Here is a 27,821-nt window from a genome sequence, read left to right on the forward strand (position 1 = left end):
CCTCCTCATTAGTTATGTGATCTACCCATCTAATCTTCAGCATTCTTCTGTAGCAGCACATTTCGATAGCGTCTATTCTCTTCTTGTCCAAACTATTTAACATCCACATTGCACTTGCATACATGGCCACACTCCATACAAATACTTTCAGAAACGACTATACTGGATGTTAAGAATTTTCTCTACTTCAGAAATGCTTTCCTTGCCATTGCCAGTCTACATTTTATATCTTCTCTATTTGGACCATCATCAGTTATTTTGCTCCCCAAATAGCAAAGCTCATTTACTACTTTGAATGTCTCATTTCCTAATCAATACCCCCAGCATCATGCGAATTAATTCGACTACATTCCTTACCCTCGTTTTGCTCTTGTTGATGTTCATCTTATATCCTCCTTTCAAGACACTGTCCATTCCGTTTTCCAGGCCCTTTGCTGTCTCTGACAGAATTACAATGTCACCAGCGAACCTTAAAGTTTTTATTTCTTCTCCATGGATTTTAATTCCTACTGCGAATTTTTCTTTTGTTTCCTTTACTGATTGCTCAATATACACATTGAATAAGATAGAGGATAGGCTACAACCCTGTCTCACTCCCTTCCCAACCACTGCTTCCCTTTCGTGCCCCTCGACTCTTATAACTGCCATCTGGTTCCTGTACAGATTGTAAATAACCTTTCGCTCCCTGTATGTTACCCCTGCCACCTTTAGAATTTGAAAGAGAGTATTCCAGTCAACATTGTCAAAAGTTTTCTCTAAGTCTACAAATGCTAGAAACGTAGGTTTGCCTTTCCTTAATCTATTTTCTAAGATAAATCGTAGGGTCAGTATTGCCTCCTGTGTTCCAACATTTCTACGTAATCCAAACTGATCTTCCCTGAGATCGGCTTCTACCAGTTTTTCCATTCGTCTCTAAAGAATTCGTGTTAGTATTTTGCAGCTGTGGCTTATTAAACTGATAGTTCGGTGATTTTCACATCTGTCAGCACCTGCTTTCTTCATCTCTAATAAATGTTTGCAAAATACGACCCAGAAGTTATTAAAAAAGCTAAACAAAATAGAAGGAAAGTTGAAGAATTGAAAGAAAAATGTAAGCTTTGGCACAAAATGAGGCACACTGTTTTCATCAAATAATTTTAAAAGAATAAAACTTGATTTTAAAATTTCATTTACATTTTGTGGCACAGCATGACATAATGAACTGCTTATTTCTTCATTTCTTTTATGAAAAGTTTCTATAGCTCAGTCAATTACTGTGATTGTCTCGAATTCTATTCAATTTTCTAAATGAGTTTTTTGATATCTATGCATCCCTTTTATTTCTTTTTTTAATTTTATGTTCTCCATGTTTTCGAATTAATGGTGAAACTTCTTCATAAACCAAATCTTGAAAATTTTCTGCAAAAAGTATCTTGGGTCTCACAACTAGAGGATATAAAGCTGGTTCATTGATATATTTTGTTGTATTTGGTATCTATTTATGTAGCACCATTTCAGTGCTATTGATGTTTTTGTATGTTTTATGATACTTTTGTTTAACATTGTCTTTAATTTATATATATATATATATATATATATAATTTTGAGAGAGAAATTAATTTTCATATATTTTATAAAATATTAAGAGTATATACATGAAGATGCTTCCACTGCTGTTCTTTGTGAAAATGGTATGGAGCGATGATAAAAATTATGCAGTAAATATTTAATTGATTTTGGTTATTTTACTATATCATCAAGAACTGAAGTACTCAAGTGAGTGGTGATTTATTAAGAGAATCGGTAATGTTATTTCAACTAACACATAATACTGAGATAATTGGTGAATTATGTAAAGAAATTTTATATTTTAAGAACAGAGCTAGATGAGGTGTACAAGATTCATTCGGTAGTTATAGAATTAGTATGCATAAATGGAATAAGAAAAGCATGAAATGGAATTATTAAGGAGCAAATAAAAATGTTGTGAATAACAAGGTGGAATTTCTTTTATGGCAAAAATATATTGACATTCAGTTTGCTTGTGATATTAACAGTCCTGATATTTTAATTAAAAGTAAAAGACGAATATATATGCGTGAAATATTTGCTCATTGATGATCAAAGGATCTAGATGGAAAAGACAATGTGTTATGTCACACATTTTTTCAAATATGAATAATGATCCTGTTAGAAACACATATGGATAAAGATGAGACTGGTACAGAATCTGGTTAAAATATGCATAACTATCAAACAAATATATCTAAAGTTTTAAATTGTCAAAATGGTCACTCATTAGATTTATGTAAATCGGTTGTTTATGAATCAATAATGTATCCATACTATAATGGTTGACATTTGCTATTATTTCAAGATGTTCTTGACGCAATTCAAACTCATATGGTAAAAAAATATCAACACAAATGATTAGACCAAAAGCACACTAGTTGTAACAAAAGTTAATTTAAATGAACCACTCACAGTACTATATTAAATCAATAAATTTGACCACTTATTGATTTTGAGAGGAGTTTTATGTGTTTTTTCAGAAGTTTGTATGGCTAGCTGATGGTATGAATTCACAGTTAATAACTAATTGGTTAAAATTCTTACTGCCAGATTTCCTATACATGACAATTTTACAAATGTTACAATTAATCTTGTGATATCAAAAGCCAATATCTAATGCAGGATTACATAAAAACTTTTTATTAATGGTGTAGTCAACACTTATTCAGATAGAACTTTTTTATTTTTTAATGAACATTTCTATATGGGAGATTAGTAGAATGTAATTTTACATATAAATCAAGAGGGTTTCATGAGAGTTTCCAGATTTACCTACAAGAATTAATTCTGCTTTCAAATACATTAATGGATTGTTATATTTTTCAAAGATGATACTTTCTGTAGAATGAATTCACAAAAATATTAATTAGAGCTGCTACAGTTGATTTACATTTATTGGTATTTAATGTGCAAGATTAGTGCTTGAGATAACAAATATATTAAAAGATACACTAGGAAAATGAAAGTAATCACTTTTTCACAAATATAATTAATTTTTTCTATACAAATGGAAGCAATCAAAATCAAATATAACACAGAGAAGTCAACTAATGATTTTACTTCACAGAAGTAAATCAAAGAATGTTGCATCAGCAATGTGTAATTGAATATTGTGTAAGAAATTACAACAATAAACTAATTCTTTGTGCATGTGGGAAACTGTTTCTAAATATATTTATAAAAATCATTTACAACGAATTCTGAGGGAAATATTATTTTCAATGAATAATGATGAAGAACAATAAACTGACACAAATTCAAAGAAATGTAATTGTAGTCAAGAAATTAAAGATTTAAGGTTTTTCTTCATAAATCATCCACCTAAATATAAACATAATAGTAAAAGTAAATACGCATTTTAGAATATATAAAAAATTAAAAAAAGGAGAATCAGCCTCTAGTTAATTTTAAATGCCTGTGAAATATGAGTTCCTTCCAATCGACTCATGGAACTCATGGAACTATTATGACCATCTAATAAATTTTATTTTCTATATATACGAATGCCAAATGGAGAAATTCATGGTTGCTTAACTTTGTAATTATTGCAAAGGAAACAATTTAAGAGGGTATAGTAAATTAAATAAATTTGATCTAATGAGTTTTATTATAGACATCAAGTCACAATCTTAGAATTTGCGAGGGGGAAATCTGTGATATAAATAACCTTATCATAAATTTAAAAATGATTTTGAAATGTCTGAAATAAAGGAAGATAAACCATAGAAAAAGTATTTCAATTTTCAGACAATGTCTTTGAGAAACAAAACAACAGAAAAACAGTTAATGATTCTCTAGTTGATAATGCATTTTCAAACAGATTACAAACAATAAATGTTGAAATATTGTAAACTCAGTTGAACCAATCTTCTCTTGACTGATAAAACCAATAATTATGAAAATTTTTAAAGATAATCTAAAAATACATCATGGACTGAAAGTGCCTTTTACACTTTTTGCGAGTACCAAATGTAGACAAGTAAAAACATTATGGAATTTCTGTTCCAGATACAGATCTATAGGGTTACAAATGAAAGAGAGATAATTAAAAATTTAAGATAGGTAAACAAAATATTTTATCAAGAATGGGTGTTTTTCAAGCACATGGATCAGGATGGTCATTAAATAGAATTATTGGAATGCAAATAGGAATTAACAGATATGTTCCACTGAAGGGATCATCTTACATGGAAGGACCATAAAAAAAATAAAAGGGCTTGTATTACTGTAAGGAATAAAGATCAAAAATGTTTTCTGTGATCTATAAAATCTACATTATATCCTGTAGATAAATATTCAGGAAGAGTTACAAAATATAAAAATGTTCGTCTTTATCTTGATCAGAAACTTGAAAACTTTGAATTTCTTTTGATCATATTCGTGTTGGGTTGTATTGGGTTGTTTGGGGGAAGAGACCAGATAGTGAGGTCATCAGTCTCATCGGATTAGTGAAGGATGGGGAAGGAAGTTGGCCATGCCCTTTCAGAGGAACCATTCCAGCATTTGCCTGGAGCAATTGGGAAATCATGGAAAGCCTAAACCAAATCATATTCGGAAAACTGAAACTAAAATTAATGTATCTGTCAATGGTTATTCATCTGAAGAAAAATAGCAAGGGTATATCCATTAAAAACTACAGAATGTAAGAAAGAGAAACATATTAATCTCCTTTATTTGAAAGATGGAAGTAATTCACATTATTGTTGTATAAAAAATTTATTGAGCCTTGTTTTGAGTCAGTGTACTAGATACAAAGAACTAAAATTATTTTTGTATATATTTACTCGCTTTCATTAATAAAGGAAGATTAGATATTCACACATTAAACTATTTAGCTTACAAGCCATTAAAAGTAGAAATTCCACAGAAAGGTCCATATGTACATTTTAAAAATTATCAACACACATAAAAAGTTCCATTTGTTATTTATGCTAAATTTGGATGTTTGTTATTAAAAATTTCTAACTGTCAACCAAATCCAAAAATGTCAAAAATATTGAAACTGATTCAAAAATATCAAGTATTAGCAGAGAATGATTTTCATAATGGGTTATACAGAAAATTATTAAAAGACAGATATAAACTTAGCACTGAACAATTAAATATGATTGAATTAAAATTAAATGACCAATTATATACTATGAAATATCAGAAACATGAACCAAGTGGTTTCTATTAATATATCAAATACATTAATGCACATTATAGAGATCCAGTTGCATAGAGAGGACCAAAGTGTCAAAAGAATTTAACTGAATGTACAAAAAATGAGGGTACAGAAATTGGAAGAGTTTATTCTGAAACTGAAGAAATGAAACCATTAACTGTTGAAAAACAATCAAGATATGCAATATCAAAAATTTGTACATTGTATAAATGTTATTATTCACAGACAAATAAAAAGGTTCATCATCATGATCACGTGACTGGAAAATTTATGAATCTTTTATGTAACAATTTAATGTAATCTTAAACTGACATATCCAAATATTGTACCAATTTATTTACATAATCTTCCAGAATGTGATTCATATCTGTTTGGAAAAGAACTGGGTTATCATAAAAAAAGAGATAGATATAATTCCTAATAATAATGATAGATACAACAGTGTTGGTAAGAGGACAGAAAATTTAAAAATAAGATTTATTGAACCTTTTAAATTTACTTCTTTATGACCTGACAAACTTTCATGAAATCTGAAACGAGATCAAATGAAAAATATTAGAAAATTTTTGCCAGAAGAATTATTCAGTCTAGTGTTCAGGAAAGGTGTTTATGCATTTGAGCAGATGGTATTTTGGAAGAAATTGAAAGAGACACAGTTAACAGGAAAGGAAGTATATTACAGAAAATTAAATTACTGAGAAATAAGTGATGAAGATTATAAACAAGCAAAATTAGTTGGGAAAAATTTAATATGAAAAATCTTGGTGAATATCATGATTTATATCTTAAAACTGATGTTTTGGTATTGGCTGATGTGTTTGAAAATTGTCCTACCCATCTAATCTTCAGCATTCTACTGTAGCACCACATTTCGAAAGCTTATATTCTCTTTTTGTTTACACTGTTTATCGATCATGTTTCACTTCCATACATGGCAACACTCCATATAAATACTTCCATAAAAGACTTCCTAATACTTAAATCTATACTCGATGTTAACACATTTCTCTTCTTCAGAAACGCTTTGCTTGCCATTGCCAGCCTACTTTTTTACTTTTTATATCCTCCCTACTTCGACCAACATCAGTTATTTTGCTCCCAAGTTGCAAAACTCATTTACTACTTTAAGTGTCTCATTTCCTCATCTAATTACCTCAGCATCACCTAATTTAATTCGACTACGTTCCATTATCCTCGTTTTCCTTTTGTTGATGTTCATCTTATATCCTCCTTTCAACGCACTGTCCATTCCATTCAGCTGCTCTTACAGGTCCTTTGCCATCTCTGACAGTATTACAATGTCGCCTGCAAATCTCAAACATTTTATTTTTCTCCATGGACTTTCATTCCTATTCCACGTTTTTGCTTTTGTTTCCTTTACTGCTTGCTCAATATACAGATCGAATAAGATCGGAGATAGGCTACAACCCTGTCTCACTCCCTTCTCAACTACTGCTTCCCTGTTTGCTCCTCTACTCTTATAACTGCCATCTGGTTTCGGTCCAAATTGAAACTGGACTTTCGCTCCCTGTATTTTACCCCTGCCACCTTCAGAATTTGAAAGAAAGTATTCCACACAACATTGTCAAAAGCTTTCTCTATGTCTACAGATGCTAGAAACGTAGGTTTGCCTTTTCTAAACCTATTTTCTAAGATAACTCGTAGGCTCAGTATTGCCTCTCGTGTCGGTTTCTACCAGTTTTTTCATTCATTTGTAAAGAAATTGGGTTAATATTTTGCCACCATGACTTATTAAACTGATAATTCGGTAGTTTTCACACCTGTGAACACCTGCTTTCTTTGGGATTGGAATTATTATGGTCTTCTTGAACTCTGAAGGTATTTCGCCTGTCTCATTCATCTTGCTCACCAGATGGAAGATTTTTGTCATGGTTGGCTCTCCCAAGGCTATCAGTAATTTTAATGGAATGTTGTCTGCTGCTGAGGCCTTGTTTCGACTTAGATCTTTTAGTGCTCTTTCAAATTCTTTACACAGTATCATATCTCCCATTCCATCTTCATCTGCGTCCTCTTCAATTCCATAATACTGCCCTCAAGTACATCGCCCTTCTGAGCATTGATATTCATACAGGTGGTTCTCTTTCCCCCAAAGGTCTCTTTAATTTCCCTGTAGGCAGTATCTATCTTACCCCTAGTGATATATGCTTCTACATCGTTACATCTGTCCTCTGGCCATCCCTGCTTAGTCATTTTGCACCTCCTGTCGATCTCATTTTTGAGATGTTTGTATTTCTTTTCGCCTGCTTCATTTACTGCGCCTTTATATTTTACCCTTTCATCAATTAAATTCAATATCTCTTCTGTTACCCAAGGATTTCTACTAGCCCTCATCTTTTTACGTACTTGATCCTCTGCTGCCTTTACTATTTTATCTCTCAAAGCTACCCATTCTTCTTCTACTGTACTTCTTTCCCCTGTTCTTGTCAATCGTCCCCTAATGCTCTTTCTGTAACTCTCACAACATCTGGTTCTTTCAGTTTATCCAGGTCCTATCTCCTTAAATTCTTACCTTTTTGCAGTTTCTTCAGTTTTAATCTACAGTTTGTAACCAATAAATTGTGGTCAGAGTCTACGTCTGCTCCTGGAAATGTCTTACAATTTAAAATCTCGTCCCTACATCTCTGTCTTATTATTATGTAATCAATCTGAAACCTTCCAGTGTCTCCAAGCCTCTTTCACATATACAACCTTTTTTCATGATTCTTAAACCAAGTGTTAGGAAGTTATGCTCTGTGCAGAATTCTACCAGGCGGCTTCCTCTTTCATTCCTTACCCCATTCCATATTCACCTACTACTTTCCCTTCTCTTCCTTTTTCGTACTATCGAATTCCAGTCCTCCATGACTATTAAATTTTCGTCTCCCTTAACTATCTGAATAATTTCCTTAACGCATCATGCATGTCTTCAAGTTCTTCATTATCTGCATAGCTAGTTGTCATATAATCTTGTACGACTGTGGTGGGCACGGGCTTCTTGTGTATCTTGGCTACAATAATGTGTTCACTATGCTGTTCGTAGTAGCTTATGTATGTTGCTGTTTTTATACCGTTTATTAAACCTACTCCTGCATTACCGTTATTTGGCTTTGTATTCATAACCCCGTATTCACCTGACCAGAAGTCTTGTTTCTCCTGCCACCGAACTTCACTGATTCCCGTTATATCTAACTTTAACCTATCCATTTCCCTTTTTGAATTTTCTAACCTACCTGCTCCATTAAAGGATCTGACATTCCACTCTCCGATCCGTAGAATGCCAGTTTTGTTTCTCCCGATAAGGACGTGCTCATGAGTAGTCCCCGCCCGAAGATCTGAATGGGGGACTATTTTACCTCTGGAATATCTTACCCAAGAGGACGTCATCATCATTTAACCATACAGTAAAGCTGCATGCCCTTGGGGAAAATTACGGCTGTAGTTTCCCCTTGCTTTCAGCCGTTCACAGTACCAGCACAGCAAAGCCGTTTTGGTTGATATTACAAGGCCAGATCAGTCAATCATCCCGACTATTGCCCCTGCAACTACTGAAGAGGCTGCTGCCTTCAGGAACCACACGTTCGTCTGGCCTCTCAACAGATGCCTCTCCATTGTGCTTGCACGTACGGAACGGCTATCTGACCCTACGACTTATCTTAGAAGCTAGGTTAAGGAAAGGCAAACCTACGTTTCTAGCATTTGTAGACTTAGAGAAAGCTTTTGACAATGTTGACTGGAATACTCTCTTTCAAATTCTGAAGGTGGCAGGGGTAAAATACAGGGAGCGAAAGGTTATTTACAATTTGTACAGAAACCAGATGGCAGTTATAAGAGTCGAGGGAAACCAAAGGGAAGCAGTGGTTGGGAAGGGAGTGAGACAGGGTTGTAGCCTCTCCCCGATGTTATTCAATCTGTATATTGAGCAAGCAGTGAAGGAAACAAAAGAAAAATTCGGAGCAGGTATTAAAATCCATGGAGAAGAAATAAAAACTTTGAGGTTCGCCGATGACATTGTAATTCTGTCAGAGACAGCAAAGGACTTGGAAGAGCAGTTGAACGGAATGGATAGTGTCTTGAAAGGAGGATACAAGATGAACATCAACAAAAGCAAAACGAGGATAATGGAATGTAGTCGAATTAAGTTGGGTGATGCTGAGGGAATTAGATTAGGAAATGAGACACTTAAAGTAGTAAAGGAGTTTTGCTATTTGGGGAGTAAAATAACTGATGATGGTCGAAGTAGAGAGGACATAAAATGTAGACTGGCAATGGCAAGGAAAGCGTTTCTGAAGAAGAGGAATTTGTTAACATCGAGTATAGATTTAAGTGTCAGGAAGTCGTTTCTGAAAGTATTTATTTGTATGGAGTGTAGCCACGTATGGAAGTGAAACATGGACGATAAATAGTTTGGGCAAGAAGGGAATAGAAGCTTTTGAAATGTGGTGCTACAGAAGAATGCTGAAGATTAGATGGGTAGATCACATAACTAATGAGGAGGTATTGAATAGAATTGGGGAGAAGAGGAGCTTGTGGCACAACTTGACTAGAAGAAGGGATCGGTTGGTAGGACATGTTCTGAGACATCGAGGGATCACCAATGTAGTATTGGAGGGCAGCGAGGAGGGTAAAAATTGTAGAGGGAGACCAAGAGATGAATACACTAAGCAGATTCAGAAGGATGTAGGTTGCCGTAGTTACTGGGAGATGAAGAAGCTTGCACAGGATAGAGTAGCATGGAGAGCTGCATCAAACCAGTCTCAGGACTGAAGACCAAAACAACAACAACAACAAAATATTGAAGAATACCATAAAGATAGGTACCGAAATGATGGATATTGTAATATGTCTAAGGAATGTAGTAAAGAATATCAGAAAATTTACGTTATGTGAGAATATCTTAGAACTATAATCACGTCTTACGTAAAAAAACAAAGAAAAGTCAACAGTTCATACCAATCTTATGGCTGCTCAAGAAGAAAGAATGAGGTAAACTTTGGGTAAGTAACAGAACACATAAAAATGTTATTTTTTCTCCATTAAGCATAATTGATTTATTATTTTCTTACGTTCAGCTCTTGTATGACGATTTTTTTTATAATAAGTGAATGTGATTCGAAAAAATATTCATTTCCATTAATTTTATCAATAATTTATTAGAAAACATATGTTTTTTAAATGAAAATAAGTTAGCTAGACATGAATTTTTTGGACGATAGTAAAAGTATTCAGCAGGTTCTGGGTAACTTTTTTAAAGATAACGAGTGAGCTTCTACTTCTTTGCGAGCATCATGAGATAATCCTGTCCCACGCATAACAGAGCGAGCAACTGCACACGCTAGGAGCAAAGCCGGTTATCGCTGAAAATATGGGGCCCTGGTGACTAACATCTCTACTATAGACAGTCGATATTCGTCAGATCTTTCGAATTACGTCTTGTACAACATAACACTCGCTCTCGCCCTGCTCGTGGTAATAATATGAATACTGAAACTGCACTTCATGTGGAGGTAAACTTCCAAGTGCCGAAGCTTCAGACTTAAGTTTTTATTTCAGGAGAGATTTTCCTATAAGTAGACTAGGCTCATTTTTTAGATCTTCTCGATCTGAGATGTTGTAGGAAACACTCTGTGTACTTGCACGACATCAGGGCGGCTACCCACGAGAACATGAGCTTCCCTCTTTGGAGTGTAGCTCTTGGCCTGTACATACATTAATGTGTGACAAGAGTTTGTGCAAAAGTAGTTTTTCATCAGGACACTGGCAGCTATCGAGAGAACAAAGGCAGCTTTGTCGTTTCGATCATATGGACAGTAGGAGGCTACCCGGAAACTGACTCAAATGAGCTGAGTATTTAACTAATAAACAGTGTCACGGGAGGTAATAAAGACGACTGTTTATTGTCCAAGTCTAAACTTCCACTGCATGCATATGTCGTGTGTAGGGCAAAGGTTTATTATGGCTGTGTTGTTTGCGTAACCAGTATCCCCTATCCAAAAATATTTGTGAACGCTTCTAGTTTATTTCGGGCACTTCATACGGAAACGGCAAAAGAAAGGCCGTCATGTGAAAGAAGAGATATATTTATAGTTCGAGAGAACGGGGCTGTTTTAAACGTGTCGGTACTTCCGTCTAGTGACTGATTTTAGAATCACATGAAGAAATGCGCACTAGAGACCGCCATACGCAGTTTCCGCTATTCTCTACAATTCCTTTTGTTACAAATGAGGTTGTGTTTCGTGCTGCATTTGTAAATATTTAGCATTCTACACGTTTAAGTGCTGTATAATACACTGGTGTCCAAAACTAAACCAACCATATAAACTATCAACAGATGTCGTTACGAACGTGTTAATACACGGAAGATAGCATTACGATCAACGGACAACCACGCCAGCAATGACGTCAGGGCCCCTATCAAGCGGGGTAGTGTTCGCAGGGTAGCTCCACATTCACAATCGCTGTGTACACAGTATGGCATAGAGAAGACGACTACAGACTCTCCGCTGTGAAGGGCCATAGGAAGGATGGAAGCAGGAGAGTCGCAAACTGATATTCAATGTGAATTGTTTTGTTGTTTCTCGGATAAGGCGAGAGTATATACCGACCGAAGCTGTGCCCCGGAGACCAGGACACAGTCGATCACTTGTGTTATCAGAAATAGTGGATCGTTATTTGGCTTTAAGGGAACGACGGGGCTGCCCTACTATTGCACTGCAGCTGGCATCTGCCGGCCGGAGTGGCCGTGCGGTTCTAGCGCTACGGTCTGGAACCGAGCGACCGCTACGGTGGCAGGTTCGAATCCTGCCTCGAGCATGGATGTTTGTGACGTCCGTAGGTTAGTTAGGTTTAATTAGTTCTAAGTTCTAGGCGACTGATGCCCTCAGAAGTTAAGTCGCATAGTGCTCAGAGCCACTTGAACCATTTTTTGCAGCTGGCATCTGACCTCGCAGGATCCCCTGGACGCGTTGCATCGAGGCAAACGGTATACGTAAGGCTTCATCAGAGTGGTCTTTATTGTTGGAGGTCTGCTGTCTGTTTACCTCTGGCGTGTCTTCACAGAAGTGAACGTCCATAGAGTGGAGACGTCAACGTGTTACCTGGACGGTCGAACGATGGGTTAATGTTCTTTTCATAGATGAGTCTCGATTTGGTCTGGAGAGTGATTCTCGGCGGATTCGCATCCGGCAGGCACATGGAACACGATTTTGGGACCCAAACATTGTGGAAAAGAGACTGATGTCGAAGAGGATCCCTAATGGTGTGGGCAGGTATTATGTTGACCACTCGATCACCTATTCATGACATTGTACGGGTGAATCATCAGGATTTAACTGCTGTTAGGTACCTTGAGTAGATCTTGGGAGCTCATGCGCGGTTGTTGCGAGGTGCTGTGGGCCCAAACTTCGTATTGGTGGACGATAATTCTCGACCCCATAGAGCGCGGGTGGTTGACGTTTTTTGGAAACGGAAGATATTGCACACATGGCGTGGCCTGTTCGCTCTCCTGATTGGGATCCATAGAACATGTCTGGGATGCACTAGGGGGACGGGTTGCATCACGCCAGCATCCACCAACCACTCACCAAGACTTGTGAACAGCTCTCCAGGAAGAATGGGCGTTACTGCCTCAACATGAGATTGATGACATCATTCACAGCATGCTCCGTCATTGTCAGGCCTGTATTAGTGCCAGAGGTGGTCACATCCCATACTGATCACATTAACCAGTTGCCAATATGTGTGTGCAAAACTGTCAAGTCGGAAGAAAACGAAGAACATTTTTGTCTACCGTTTCGTATGTTGCAGTTGTTTACGTTCTGTATTCTTCGCATAGTTTCTGCTTTACTGACACTTGTTTATACGGTTTTGTGGCAAAATAAACGCAACCGTGCAAAATTTCCGTTTGTTGCTTTAATTTTAGAAACCAGTGAGCATTAAAGCAATTTGAAATATAACACTAATTCTTCAGGTGAAGAATTTTATGGTGGCTAAAATGCCACTGAGTTTCTTTAATTTCCTAAGAATTTTGCCTGTCTTAAAAATTTGAGTTAGTTTCCAATATTTCATACTGTATTTAATTGTAACTCGTTTTTGATAACACGTCTGCTTAATGTGATTTCACTAATTATTTATTGATATACAGGAGGTTAGAATATTAAAAGTAATATTGACAAGACTTTCTCGGTTGCAACGCTTTTGCGTTTCACTCGGATATTTGTTCTTAGATGCGTGATTACGTTGTACCTTGGAACATCTTTTCACATTTGGAAAAACATTCATTTTCTGGAGTAATTTTTGTAATTTTATAAAAAGGTTACAGTGGATAAGATGTAGATGTCAGGGTTTATAAGTAAATAATTAGACTTCCATTACAGGGCTTGCTAGGCAAAAAGTCTGAAAAGCGTATCAATGTAAAATACTCTCCCCTACTGAGATAAAGCGTCTAATGCTAAAATAAGACGCCTAGCAAGTAAGACGGAAAGAGAAATGTATCCAATAAGTACACGATTGTACCAATACGACCGAGTGGGGGGGCACTGTGATCAATGAACATGCATTCAGGAGGACCAGAGTTAAAATGTCGTCTGGCTATCCTGATTCAGAACTCCCACGTTTTCTCGAAAGGTGAATGACAAGACGATTGCTTTGAAACGGACACGGCCGATTTCCCGCCGTATAGTTGTAATTTCCGAGCTTGGGTTCCGTGCCTAGTAACCTCGTCCTTGACAGGGCGTTAAACTCTAGTCTGGCTTCCTTCTTTCGCAGCAGTTACCTAATTTCGGGTAGCGAAAAATATCTGCTAGGACGACAGCTTATGCGCAAGAGTTGGCAGTGGCGAGTGGAGAGCCGTTTCCAAAATACTTGACGAAATCTAGTGGAAATGAGATGCGTTCTCTTTCTATTGCCCTTACTCTTGTCCACCTGGCAGAAGTGGCATACAACTTGTCATTTATAAGTGCAAGCAAGTCTTTGAAGGACAGGATCACATTATGTCAGGGTGAAAATTATATGAATGCGTGGGCTCTGCTCTTTCTGACATGTCCTAATGAACAGACACCACGCAGAATCCACAGCACTGAAACGTTATATATAAACTGATGAGGATCACTTGCTGTCAGCTGCAGCAGGACATTAAGCGGAATCAGCGGCGACGAGCGAAAATGCGTACCCCACCGGGATTCGAACCTGGGATCTCTCGCTTAGTAGGCACGTGCTTTAACCACTGCGTTCTGCGGGAGACAGCATTATCGCCACTGCGCGGACTCCCACGGTACGCCTCACGGCCGATTCACACACTCACCGAGCGCCACCTATCCGCAGCCCTTGTACATTGGCCCCTTGTTCGCTACTCTGAAATTCTCACAGAACATCGGACGTATTTGTGCATCCGCGGTGAAGAAGGTGGACCCATTTCCCAGCTAGACGTATCAATTATATGAATGCGTGGAGTCCGTTCTTTGTCCGAAAGATCCACTGCCCATCTAGGCATATCAATTACACTATTGGCCATTAAAATTGCTACACCAGGAAGATGACGTGCTACAGACGCGAAATTTAACCGACAGGAAGAAGATGCTGGGATATGCAAATGATTAGCTTTTCAGAGTATTCACACAAGGTTGGCGCCGGTGGCGACACCTACAACGTGCTGACATGAGGAAAGTTTCTAACCGATTTGTCATACACAAACAGCAGTGGACCGGCGTTGCCTGGTGAAACGTTGTTGTGATGCCTCGTGTAAGGAGGAGAAATGCCTACCATCACGTTTCCGACTGCCTATCGCAATTGCGGTTTATCGTATCGCGACATTGCTCCTCGCGTTGGTCGAGATCCAATGACTGTTAGCAGAATATGGAATCGGTGGGTTCAGGAGGGTAATACGGAACGCCGTGCTGGATCCCAACGTCCTCGTATTACTAGCAGTCGAGATGACAGGCATCTTATTCGCATGGCTGTAACGGATCGTGCAGCCACGTCTCGATCCCTGAGTCAACAGATGGGGACGTTTGCAAGACAACAACCATCTGCACGAACAGTTCGACGACGTTTGCAGCAGCATGGACTATCAGCTCGGAGACCATTGCTGCGGTTACCCTTGACGCTACATCACAGACAGGAGCGCCTGCGATGGTGTACTCAACGACGAACCTGGGTGCACTAATGGCAAAACGTCATTTTTTCGGATGAATCCAGGTTGTGTTTACATTATCATGATGGTCGCATCCGTGTTTGGCGACATCCCGGTGAACACACATTGGAATCGTCATACTGGCGTATCACCCGGCGTGATGGTATGGGGTACCACTGGTTACACGTCTCGGTCACCTCTTGTTCGCATTGACGGCACTTTGCACAGTGGACGTTACATTTAAGATGTGTGACGACCCGTGGCTCTACCCTTCATTCGATCCCTGCGAAACCCTACATTTCAGCAGGATAATGCACGACCGCATGTTGCAGGTCCTGTACGGGCGTTTCTGGATACAGAAAATGTTCGACTGCTGCCCCGGCCCGCACATTCTCCAGATCTCTCACCAATTGAAAACGTCTGGTCAATGGTGGCCGAGCAACTGGCTAAGTCACAATACGACAGTCGCTACTCTTGATGAACTGTGGTATCGTGTTGAAGCTGCATGGGCAGCTGTACCTGTACACACCATCCAAGCTCTGTTTGACTCAATGCCCATTCGTATCGAGGCCGTTATTACGGCCAGAGGTGGTTGTTCTGGGTACTGATTTCTCAGGATCTATGCACCCAAATTGCGTGAAAATGTAATCACATGTCAGTTCTAGTATAATATATTTGTCCAATGAATACCCGTTTATCATCTGCATTTCTACTGGTATAACAATTTTAATAGCCAGTAGTGTTAATGTATGCGTGATGTACGTTCTTTGTCCGAAAGAACTGACACAACACCACCACCTCTTTCGGTGCGGATGCACAATTAGGTCCGATATCCTGTGGGAATTTCAGAGCAGCTAACATGGGGTCAATGAACAGGGATCGCGTATAGGTGGCATTCGATGAGTGTGTGAATCGGCTGTGAGGCATTCCGATATAGTCCTTGCAGTTGCAATATCGCTGTGTCCCGGATGGCGCAATGGTTAACAAATGAGCCTACTATGCGCCAGATCCCAGGTTCGAATCCCTGTCTGGTAAATATTTTCTCTCGTCGCCGCTGATCCCGCGTAATGTCCCGCTGCAGCTGACAGCAAGTAATCCCCTTCAATTTACATATAAGGGTGAGAATTGATTCTAGTAAAGAACTCTCTTTCTTTCATCTTGTCTGAACATTAGCGGATCATGTCGTACATTGGTACACTTCACCTCTATGCAGTTCTGTACTACGAGGCGTATTCCGAAAGTAAGGTCCGATCGGTCGCGAAATGGAAACCACAGTGAAAATCAAAAGTGTTTTATTTGCAATAGTTAGCCACAGCTTCCAGTAACGTCACTACATAGTCGCTGGTCCGTCTGAGTCATTTTTCGCCACGTTGTACCAACATTCCAATACCCTCGTCATAGAATGCAGCCGCCGACACTTTTCGTCGATTCTGTACGCTGATCTTCAGTTCGTTGTCTGTGCCAAAATGTTGACTTCATAGCCAGCGGTTTATGTCAACAGAGATGGAAATCAGAAGGGGCAAAGTCCGGGCTGTATGGAGAGCGATCAATCACTTCCCATGGAAAACGCTGCAGGGGCATCCTCACTGTCCCTGCAGACTGTATCTGAGAACTGTCATGATGAAGGAAAAGCGCGACAGTTAAGTTGTGTGGGCTGCACCAAATCAGGCGAAATCTTTCACGGGCACTCATACTTGGCGGGAGACACTGTTTTCTAGGCATCTCTCCGTGCTTACTGTGCGCTCAGAACTGAAGACACAGACGTGACGGTATCAACGGGTGTACTAGAGGCACTGTCCAACACTCCTATGCAAAGCTTTACCATATTTTCACTGTGGTTTCCATTTCGCGACCGATCAAAAAAATGGTTCCAATGGCTCTGACCACTATGGGACTTAAACATCTGAGGTCATCAGTCCCCTAGAACTTAAAACTACTTTAACCTAACTAACCTAAGGACATCACACACATCCATGCCCGGGGCAGGATTCGAACGCGACCGATCGGACCTTACTTTCGGAATACGCCTCGTAAAAGTATAATGTATTTTCTTATTCCAATTGTAAATTGTGGCATACAATTTTTATGTGGTTTAGTCTTTTTCTGAAGTTATAAAAATTACTCTGGAAAACAAAGATTTCTCTAAATGTGCGAACATGTTTCAAGGTACAACGTGATCATACACCTGGGAACAAATATTCGACTAAAAATTAAAAACACGGCCGTCGAAAAAATGTCTTCAGTACTGTGTTTAATAGTCTAACTGTTACATTATTACTCTGATACACGCCAATAATCAGTAAGAGGAATAAAATTAAGTAGATGTATTATCATAAACCAGTTACAACTTAAATACAGGGTGATCAAGAAGTCAGTATAAATTTAAAAACTTAATAAACCACGGAATTATGTAGATAGAGAGGTAAAGATTGACACATATGCTTGGAATGACATGGGGTTTTATTAGAACAACAACAACAACAAAAAAAAGTTCGCGTGGCGTTTGGTGATGTTCGTGTGCTCAGCCGCCACCTTCCAGGTCCCCCGACCTCAGTCCGTGCGATTATTGGCTTTGGGGTTACCTGAAGTCGCAAGTGTATCGTGATCGACCGACATCTCTAGGGATGCTGAAAGACAACATCCGACGCCAATGCCTTACCATAACTCCGGACATGCTTTATAGTGCTGTTCACAACATTATTCCTCGACTACAGCTATTGTTGAGGAATGATGGTGTAAATATTGAGCATGTCCTGTAAAGAACATCATCGTTGCTATGTCTTACTTTGTTATGCTAATTATCGCTATTCTGATCAGATGAAGCGCCATCTGTCGGACATTTTTTTAACGTTTGTATTTTTTTTTGTTCTAATAAAACCCCATGTCATTCCAAGCATGTGTGTCAATTTGTACCTCTCTATCTACATTATTCCGTGATTTATTGAGTTTTCAAATTTATACTGACTTGTTGATCACCTGGTACATTTTGAAGTGGAAACTATTAGTAACTAACACAAATTTCCATTTTCAAGACAGGTAGAATTGTTGAGACATTAGAGAATCTCAGAACATCTGTAAGCACCATGTGTTCCACGCTGAAAGCACAAGGCGGTGCATGACCGACGAAATATGGCTTAACTGCCACATGTTACATGAACAGTTCTCAAAACATGTAGCTATTTACTCACCACAAAAATTTGTACCTGAAGAAATAACAATTTATTCCATGTAGCTTTAACGTATTATACAACACTTAAATGTGTAGAACGCGAAATATTTGCAAGTGCTACCAAATCACAACCTCATGTCTGACAACAAAAGTTATAGAAAATGGCGAAAACTGCTTATGGAGGTCTCTAAGGCTCATTCGTTCGTGTGATTCTAAAATCAGTCACTAGACTGAAACACTGACCAAAAAACATTGTGTGTTCCTGGGTACACTAACCTACTGGGTTTGAAATATCTAATGTTTTATTTACTAATACGGATTTTCAGAACTTCATTCCTTCCTGTTACGGCTATAAGCATTTGGAGGAGGATCTCAATAAAACACATGCTCCTGTCATCCATTTAAAAATTAAATCATCGAATATTTGAAGAGAGGAATATTTTCACCATCAATCTACACATAAGCATATCAAAGTAAAACTAGACAGAAAACTGCCTTCCGAATAACACTGCCAAAACCGTGAACACAGAGTGTATCATAATAGCCTTATTTCTTGAAAACTGAATGTTCCATCGTGAAATTCTGGGCATTACATTCTTATGATAAAGCTTATTAACAACCGTATACACTACGACAGTTTGTAAAAATTTTGATCACAAAATTTGAATTAGATGTTCCTGCTAGTGGGCCTGTGAGCTTGTAACAGAGGGAATAAACCTTTCTACAGCTAGGATATTGGAGGCTGACGTGAGAAGTGATAAATTACCGAAAGTTCAATGTAAGAGCTCCGAGCAGCCCAGTTCATTTCTTCTTTTCCTAACAAATACGTCCAATCCAACTCAGAGGGATCGGTGCACTTACGGTTATACAAGTATGACAGTATCGAAAAACGGTGTTTTCATGCATAATCATTTATAACAAGCCTTTCTTGCTTGTTTTACGACTAAATTAAATTGGTAAATGATGTCATTCGTTCCGCGACGTCCCACCAGGTTTGTTGAACGTCACAGTGAACACGGAGATAGTCAAAAGGAAGATGAAGCTCATTTAATGGTCTGTGGGAATAACAACGCAAATTATTTTCCAGTAGATCTTGAGTGATAAAATGGCGAGGATATTTTTACAGTTTAACATGAAAGTATAATTTTCATAGCAACATAAAACTACAAAATAGTTTTGATTGAAGTTATCGATATCAGAAACAGTCCTCGGTGTATGTCTCTTCACTAACTTTAAACCTGTAGTGAATAACGCTTTTAAAATAAAATGCTGAAGGAATCCACTGACAGATATCGGTTTAATCTGTTGTATGAATGGGTCCACAGCCACTGCGCATTTCTCGAGGAAAGTATTTTTCTTGCGAATGTTGTTTTTATCTTTGAGATAAACACTTTATTTCAAGCTTTTGTCATTAGCTAATTTCACCCTCCTGGGCACTTTCCAGCTGCCTCTGGTATTTGTGTCATAGTGAAAGACTGTAGTCGCATAATATCTTGTTTTCCACGCATTTGTGTGGAGGAAGATCGCTCTAATGGTGTCCTTAATAAAGGTTTCTGAACATAGTTTTTCACTGTGACACAAATACCAGAGGTTGCTTGAAAATGTCCAAGGTGGCGGCATTAGATGATAGCAAAAGCATGAACTAAAGTGTTTATTCCAAAAATAAAAACAGCCTGCGCTGAAAAATGACTTCTCTCAAGATATCAGTTGAAGCCTAAAGTACCAGCAAAATGATGGATAGAGGAGATGTGGTCATATGTGTATGTGTTTTGGTCGAAGCGCTATTGGTAGCTCAAAATGGTTCAAATGGCTCTGAGCACTATGGGACTTAACTTCTGAGGTCATCAGTCCCATAGAACTTAGAACTACTTAAACCTAACTAACCTAAGGACATCACACACATCCATGCCCGCGGCAGGATTCGAACCTGCGACCGTAGCAGTCGCGCGGTTCCGGACTGAAACGCCTAGAACCGCTCGGCCACCGCGGACGGCTGTTGGAAGCTCAGATTGTTAAATAAGACAGATTGAATTTTGGGGAAAGGGTGGGTACTTTAATACAGTCGGTTTCGAGATCATTTAGGACGAAGCTCAAGTTCGACTGAGGAAGAACAGGGAATACAACTGACTGTGATTTTGTGCAAGTATCAGCATTTAAGTTCGCTTGAAACTGTGTAGTAGGCGACAGAAAATATGAATCAAGATGCCCTGTAGGGGATTTGTATTCGGGTCATTCTTAATGGAACTGAAAGACCGTAAGCACTGCGGTAAGTCGGATAGTTGGTAATTTTGACATGCATTATAAGAGAAAGTCTTTATTTTAAAGTAACTAAACGTATAGATACATTTTACAAGAAAAGTCTAGAACGTTAACTTGAGAAACTATGGAGGAGAGAGATGTAAAAAGAAGGGAGTCATTGACGCCAAACATAAACTAAAGGATTTTTAAAGAATCCATAATTTAGTAAAACATCTTTTCTTATTTAATCTCACTTATCAAATAGACCTCATACAACTGTAGGCCAAATAGCATTATTCGGTTGGGAGACAAGGGGATACGGGTCAAGAAATAATTGACAAACAACCATACATAATGGTCTAATCTCACTTAATGGATTAAATACTGCACCCTATGTTCTCTGGTAAGATGTATGGTTCTCAAGCATCTGTAGAAACAGATACCTGCTGTTAATCAAAGGTTTATACTGTATTAATATTGTTGACCCATCTGATAAATAAATTGCCAGACTTCAAGTTTTTGTGTCAAACGTCTACCACCAATTACTAATTTTCCAAACACTTTGCAAAACTACACACATCAAAAAAAGTACTGCCTCACCTCGTTTCCGAGAGTTCCGGAACCTGTACAGAAAATTGGAATAGAGATCAACATAAACAGTATTTCCGCCCTTTTTATTTCTCATGAAAGCCACGCATTGATTGTTGTACCACCATACAGCGAGACCTTCAGAGGTGGTGATCCAAATTGCTGTACACGCCGGTACCTCTAATACCCAGTATCACGTCCTCTTGCATTGATGCATGCTTGTATTCGTCGTGGCATACTATCCACAAGTTCATCAAGGCACTGTTGGTTCAGATTGTCCCACTCCTCAACGGCGATCCGGCATAGATCCCTCAGAGTGGTTGGTGGGTCACGTCGTCCATAAACAACCTTTTTCATTCTCTTCCAGGCATAATCGATAGGGGTCATGACTGGAGAACATGCTGGACACTCTAGACGAGCGATGTCGTTATCCTGAAGGAAGTCATTCACAAGATGTGTACGACGGGGCCGCGAATTGTCATCCATGAAGACGAATACCTCGATAATTGCTGCCGATATGGTTGCACCAGCCGCCACAGGATGGCATTCACCTATCGTACAGCAGTTACGGTGCCATCCATGAGCACCAGCGGTGTATGTCGGCTCCACATAATGCCATCCCAAAACAGCAGGGAACTTCCACCTTCCTGCACTCGCTGGACAGTGTGTCTAAGGCGTTCAGCCTGGCCGGGTTGACTCCAAACACGTCTACGACGATTGTCTGGTTGAAGGTACATGCGACACTCATCGGTGAAGAGAACGTGATGCTAATCCTGAGCGGTCCATTCGGCATGTTTTTGGGCCCATCTGTACCGCGCTGCATGGTGTCGTGGTTGCAAAGATGGACCTCGCCATGGACGTCAGGAGTGAAGTTGCGCATCATGCAGCCTATTGCGCTCAGTTTGAGTCGTAACACGACATCCTGTGGCTGCACGAAAAGCATTATTCAACATGGTGGCGTTGCTGTCAGGGTTCCTCCGAACCATAATCCGTAGGTAGCGGTCATCCACTGCAGTAGTAGCCCATGGGCGGCCTGAGCGAGGCATGTCATCAGCAGTTCCTGTCTCTCTGTATCTCGTCCATGTCCGAACAACATAGCTTTGGTTCATTCCGAGACGCCTGAACACTTCCCTTGTTGACAGCCGTTCCTGGCCCAAAGTAACGATGCGGAGGCGATCGAACCGAAGTATTGACCGTCTAAGCATGGTTGAACTACAGACAACACTATCCATGTACCTCCTTCCTGGTGGAATGACTGGAACTGATCGGTTGTCGGACCCCCTCCGTCTAAAAGGTGCTGCTCATGTATGGTTGTTTACATCTTTGTGTGGGTTCAGCGATATCTCTGAACAGACAAGGGAGTGTGTCTGTGATACGATATCCACAGTCTACATCTATCTTCAGCAGTTCTGGGAACCGGGGTAATACAAAACTTATTTTGATGTGTGTATTTTCTATATAATGTCATTTAGAACACAAAAAAATATTATGGCATAAACAAAGTATGTGCAGCGATTAATGTGACGATTGGCCATTACAGACCTTTAGTCTGCGTGGTTCTATTAAAAGTCATACAACAAAGTCTTCATACGAGGGTTGGAACTTAAACAGTGGCAACTATTTATTCGCAACTGATACAGAAGAGTTACATGTTTACACCTGTTACTGTCCTTCGAAGTAGTCACCGGCGTTGTGTAGAACCCGTTGCCAGCGATGTGGAAGGCGTAGTATACCGTTAGCAGAGCCTGTTCTGTTGATGCTGCGAATGGAGCGGTCTACTGCCTGTCGAATCTCTGGAACAGTTCTGAAGCGAATGCCACGAAGTGATTCCTTCATCTTCGGAATCCAATCATAGTCACAAGGACTTAAGTCCGGTGAGTATGGTGGATGGTACAGTACTTCCGAGTCCCATCGATCTAACAGAGCAGCCACAGCTTGCGCTGTGTGCGCTCGCGCATTGTCGTGCAAAATGATAGGTGGGTTGCGCAGAAAGTGTCGCCGCCTCTTTCGCAAAGCTGGTCGCAGGTGATGCTCCAAAAACGAACAGTAATACTGTGCATTGACGGTAGCATTCGCTTCAGAACTGTTCCAGATCTTCGACAGGCAGTAGACCGCTCCATTCGCACCGTCAACAGAACAGGCCCTGCTAACGGTGTACTACACCTTTCATGTCGCTGGCAACTGGTTCTACACAACGCTGGTGACTACTTTGAAGGCCGGCCGCGGTGGTCTAGCGGTTCTGGCGCTGCAGTCCGGAACCGCGGGACTGCTACGGTGGCAGGTTCGAATCCTGCCTCGGGCATGGGTGTGTGTGATGTCCTTAGGTTAGTTAGGTTTAAGTAGTTCTAAGTTCTAGGGGACTTATGACCTAAGATGTTGAGTCCCATAGTGCTCAGAGCCATTTGATTTTGAACTACTTTGAATGACAGAAACAAGTGAAAACATGTCACTCTTTTGTGTCGCTTATGAATAAATAGTTGCACTATTTAAGTTCCAACCCTCGTATAATTTGAGAACCCGCACACTTTGCCATTTGTAGGGCGACAACCATATGCACTTGAAATACAAATCACAGTGGGGCTTGCTTTTATAACATGCACAAAACTCTGACAGATGGGAAAGTTAGGTTAACGTCTGAAGCAATAAAGCAGTATCATGGCGTCAGCGGCAAGGTGAACAGACAACTCAAATTATGTGGGCAGCACATCTTTCATTCTCCTGGGCCACTTATTCTTGAGTTTCTGTCCCCAGGCTTATGGGTTCGTCTCACAGATGAGGCATATTATTTTCAAAAATTCGATACAAGACCCTCCTGTGCACAAGATACGATTTTTTTTTCAGATTACAATATTTCCATGGGTTTCAATTGCAGAGACGGTAATTTCACCCTTCAGTACTTGAGTCTGCCTTCTGACAACATACGCTCTGTACTCGAAGATACATATTTTTTCCATACATTTTCGCTGTAATTTGCATCCTGAGACCCCGACAGCCTCTGATGATCCAGCGTCATCATGACTTCTGTGTAGATGATTAGACAATAAAACATACTCCCTTTTGAACGATACCAGCATCACGTAAAAATGTTATATATCACATATAACAGGCGATATGACAACAATAATCTGAGAGGCTGTTCTGAAATTTGTGCAGATATACAAGTTGCAGATCACTGGAGCCTGTGCTCTCAGAAATCGCATAGAATTTTTATTTAGTCTTGTTTTTAGGAATGGGGACGATCGGAATCACTGCGTAATTGACAACTGCTGACAATTCGTGGAGCCAAACGGGGTGTAAATATTGACGACGTGTCAAAGATCTTTGCAGTCATGTCCCGACCAGTCAGGAGGACTGTCGTGTCCATGACGAGGACCCCTTTGCGTATGTAGAAGACCACTGCGCACCCCGTGTGATAACTTACAGATGTGTATGAGGTGTATGAGTCATAGCCATAGCTGTAAACTGGTGGTAGCGTGGTAATACGAGCTTCTCAAAGAAGGACGACATAAACGTTGGAGGCCCGAAGCATATTATCGAGGAGCTGCAGCTTTAGTGTGGTGCCGATCATGTTGATGTTCTTTGTGGCGAACCGGTACGTCTGTGCTTGCAATTGTGGACGCAAGCCTATCATCGCCGGGGGCGGTATGGGGCAGGAACCGCAAGGAAGGCACACCCCGCTGGCCACAGTGCGTCGATTCCAATATTAACGAGTAACCTCGTTGGAAAGGGGGAAGGGGGATGGTAGACAGTCCGGTGAAGAAGGCATTTCCTCCTCCATGTCGTCACCTCACGCCCCTGTGCCGAGGGTCTCAAAATGTTCAAATGGCTCTGAGCACTATGGGACTTAATATCTGAGGTCATCAGTCCCCTAGACTTAGAACTACTTAAGCCTAACTAACCTAAGGAATCACACACATCCATGACCGAGGCAGGATTTGAACCTGCGATCGTAGCAGCAGAGTGGTTCCGGACTGAAGCGCCTAGAACCGCTCGGCCACAACGGCCGGCGCCGAGGGTCTGTCCAGTGTCCATATGAACGTCATCTCGGTGAGAGAGATCATGAGGCGTTGGCAGGGAGACAGACGTTTCAGCCTGAACATTGGTCGGTACTATGTTCGTGGTTGCCCATCCGGCAAAATGTTTTGGTCATCGCTAGTGCCGTCCACCGACATCTGCACGTGACCGTATGCTGGTGCGGCAGCGTCATCATTGCCTTGGGTATGAGTGTCCTGAGAACCCCTGAGCGAGGGCCATCGAATTTTGCGTCGACGCGGTGAGCGTTGTTTGCACATGTGTTCGTCAGTGTCGGACGATGGCAGGAAGGAGCGTCGGCTTTGATAGAAGGCCTCGGGTAGAACAATGAACGAGTCAAGCAGGTACTGTGGAGAGGTACCCCTCTCTGCGTTATCCGTCGGGGGAGTTCGGGTAGCGTCCATGTCGTCGGCTGAAGCGACTGCACTGTCCAAAGAATGGTGCCGATCGGAGAGACCATGCGAAGGGCTGCGGGAAGCCGTGTATGTTACTGATGCTGCGGTCAGTGTAGGTGGCACTGACGTTTATGACAACGGAAGCGACACGTTGTTGGACGCAGACAGCCCGCAAATGGCCTTCCTTCCCGCAACCGGAACAGGAGCGGGGCTGACCGTCATACATTACGATGGCACGCAACCTCCGATACGAAGGCAGGAGGACACGTGACTCTGCAGATCTATGCGAATCTGCCCTCTAAGACGGGATAGGTTTGGAACTATACCCATCTTTGGGTAACACGTTCCACGTCGTTGTCGTAGACTCGGGGGTCCGCGACGACGGCGTCCGCTGGTAGTTCGATAGACAGTTCGAATATCCGTATCGTTCGTACGCCGAGGCCGCCATGATCGACGGTAACGCGTCCTACGTTGTCGTCGGAATGACAAGCTTAATCCACGTTTGGCCTCCAGTAGCACCCTGTCGCACTCTGCGTCGTTAATCATCTTGACGTACACGGTACTACTATGGACAGGTTGATTCCTATGATGTCCTGTGGTAGTATTTTAATGTTGTCGCGAAGAAATCGTTCGATGTCAAGTGCCATGGCACGGCCGAATTCTGAACAAAAGGTGAAACGTAAAGTCGTTTTGCGATAGCTGTGCGCCATGTTGGTCTGTAAGGAAGACGGCACTTAACACCAGCAGAAGTAAACGCAACACTCTACACGTGCCTCGCTTGTGGAGCTCTGGTGCGTGACCGTGACTGAGCTACCCAAGCACGTTTCACGACCCGCCCTCTCAGCTTTACTGTCGCTTATACCTCATACTTCACTCATACTTCACTGTTTTAATCTGCCAGGAAGTTTCAGATTAGCGCACATTCCACTGCAGAATGAAAATCTAATTCTGTGAAAATCGTCCAGGTTGTGGTTTAGCCATGTTTCCGCAATATTCTTTCTTCCAGGAGCACTAGTTTTGAAAGTTTCGCAGGAGAGCTTCTGTGACGTTTGGAAGGTAGGAGATGAGGTACCGGTGGAAGTAAATATGTGAGCCTCTGTAAGTCCACCTTTATACACAAGGTTGTGAGAACTTTACTGTTCAATACAAAATGTCGAATCAAAACATCTTCAGCCATCTAAATTTTTAATTGTTATGTTATTTGAGCAACAAGTTTCAGCGATCTTCAGGCCCCCTGACCGACGTGTAGGAAGAATCCCACCTCTGATCCAGTCAAAACAGCGGCCAGCATTCAGTGACTGGTATCTGTAGAATTTGGACACAGTGATTCCTTCGATCATCACTTGTCGACTGAAGAGAAATGAGGAGGTGCTGAATCTAACTGAGAGGAAAATAAATTTATGGTACAAATTGACTAAAAGAAGGGATCTGTTGATAGGACGTATCTTAAAGGCATCAAGGAAAAGGGGGGAAAATGGCAGATGAAGACGAATGCACACCAACAATAACAGAGAAGTGTCTTTTATTTTTGTGTGGCACACCACACGAACAATCAATGAACACGTTTTTCCGTATAAAAACGATCCACTATCCGGTGCAGTAGAGACGAGTATAGGTAAGGAAACTCAGTGCACCTGCCGTGCCTATCTATAATATAGTTCAGCTGAATTTAACTTCCAGTGACGACACATTTTAAGCAGAGGAGTACGACCCCAAAACGACAAGTCGGAGGATATGGGTTGTTTGATAAAAAGAATGTATTCTTTGGAAGATTTACTGTTCTTCTGACTGTTTTACACAGGTTCAGACATTCCGGTAGACTTTTTAGGTAGTGGTAAGTTCCCATGGGACCAAACTGCTGAGGTCATCGGCCTAGAGTGCTTACCCAGCGGGAGTATTACCTGTCCTTAACATTTAGATTTATGAGGTTAGGACGTCTGACCCTGCCTCTCTGCCCGTTACAGTGCACGTCAGTTTCCCTTCATAAAACAAGTGACTCCTTCACTGACAATAAGCTCAGTGGGTACCGCAGAGTCAGCTTCTTCTTTATGTTGT

This window comes from Schistocerca serialis, chromosome 3, assembly GCF_023864345.2.
Source record: "Schistocerca serialis cubense isolate TAMUIC-IGC-003099 chromosome 3, iqSchSeri2.2, whole genome shotgun sequence".
In the NCBI taxonomy this organism is placed as follows: domain Eukaryota; kingdom Metazoa; phylum Arthropoda; class Insecta; order Orthoptera; family Acrididae; genus Schistocerca; species Schistocerca serialis.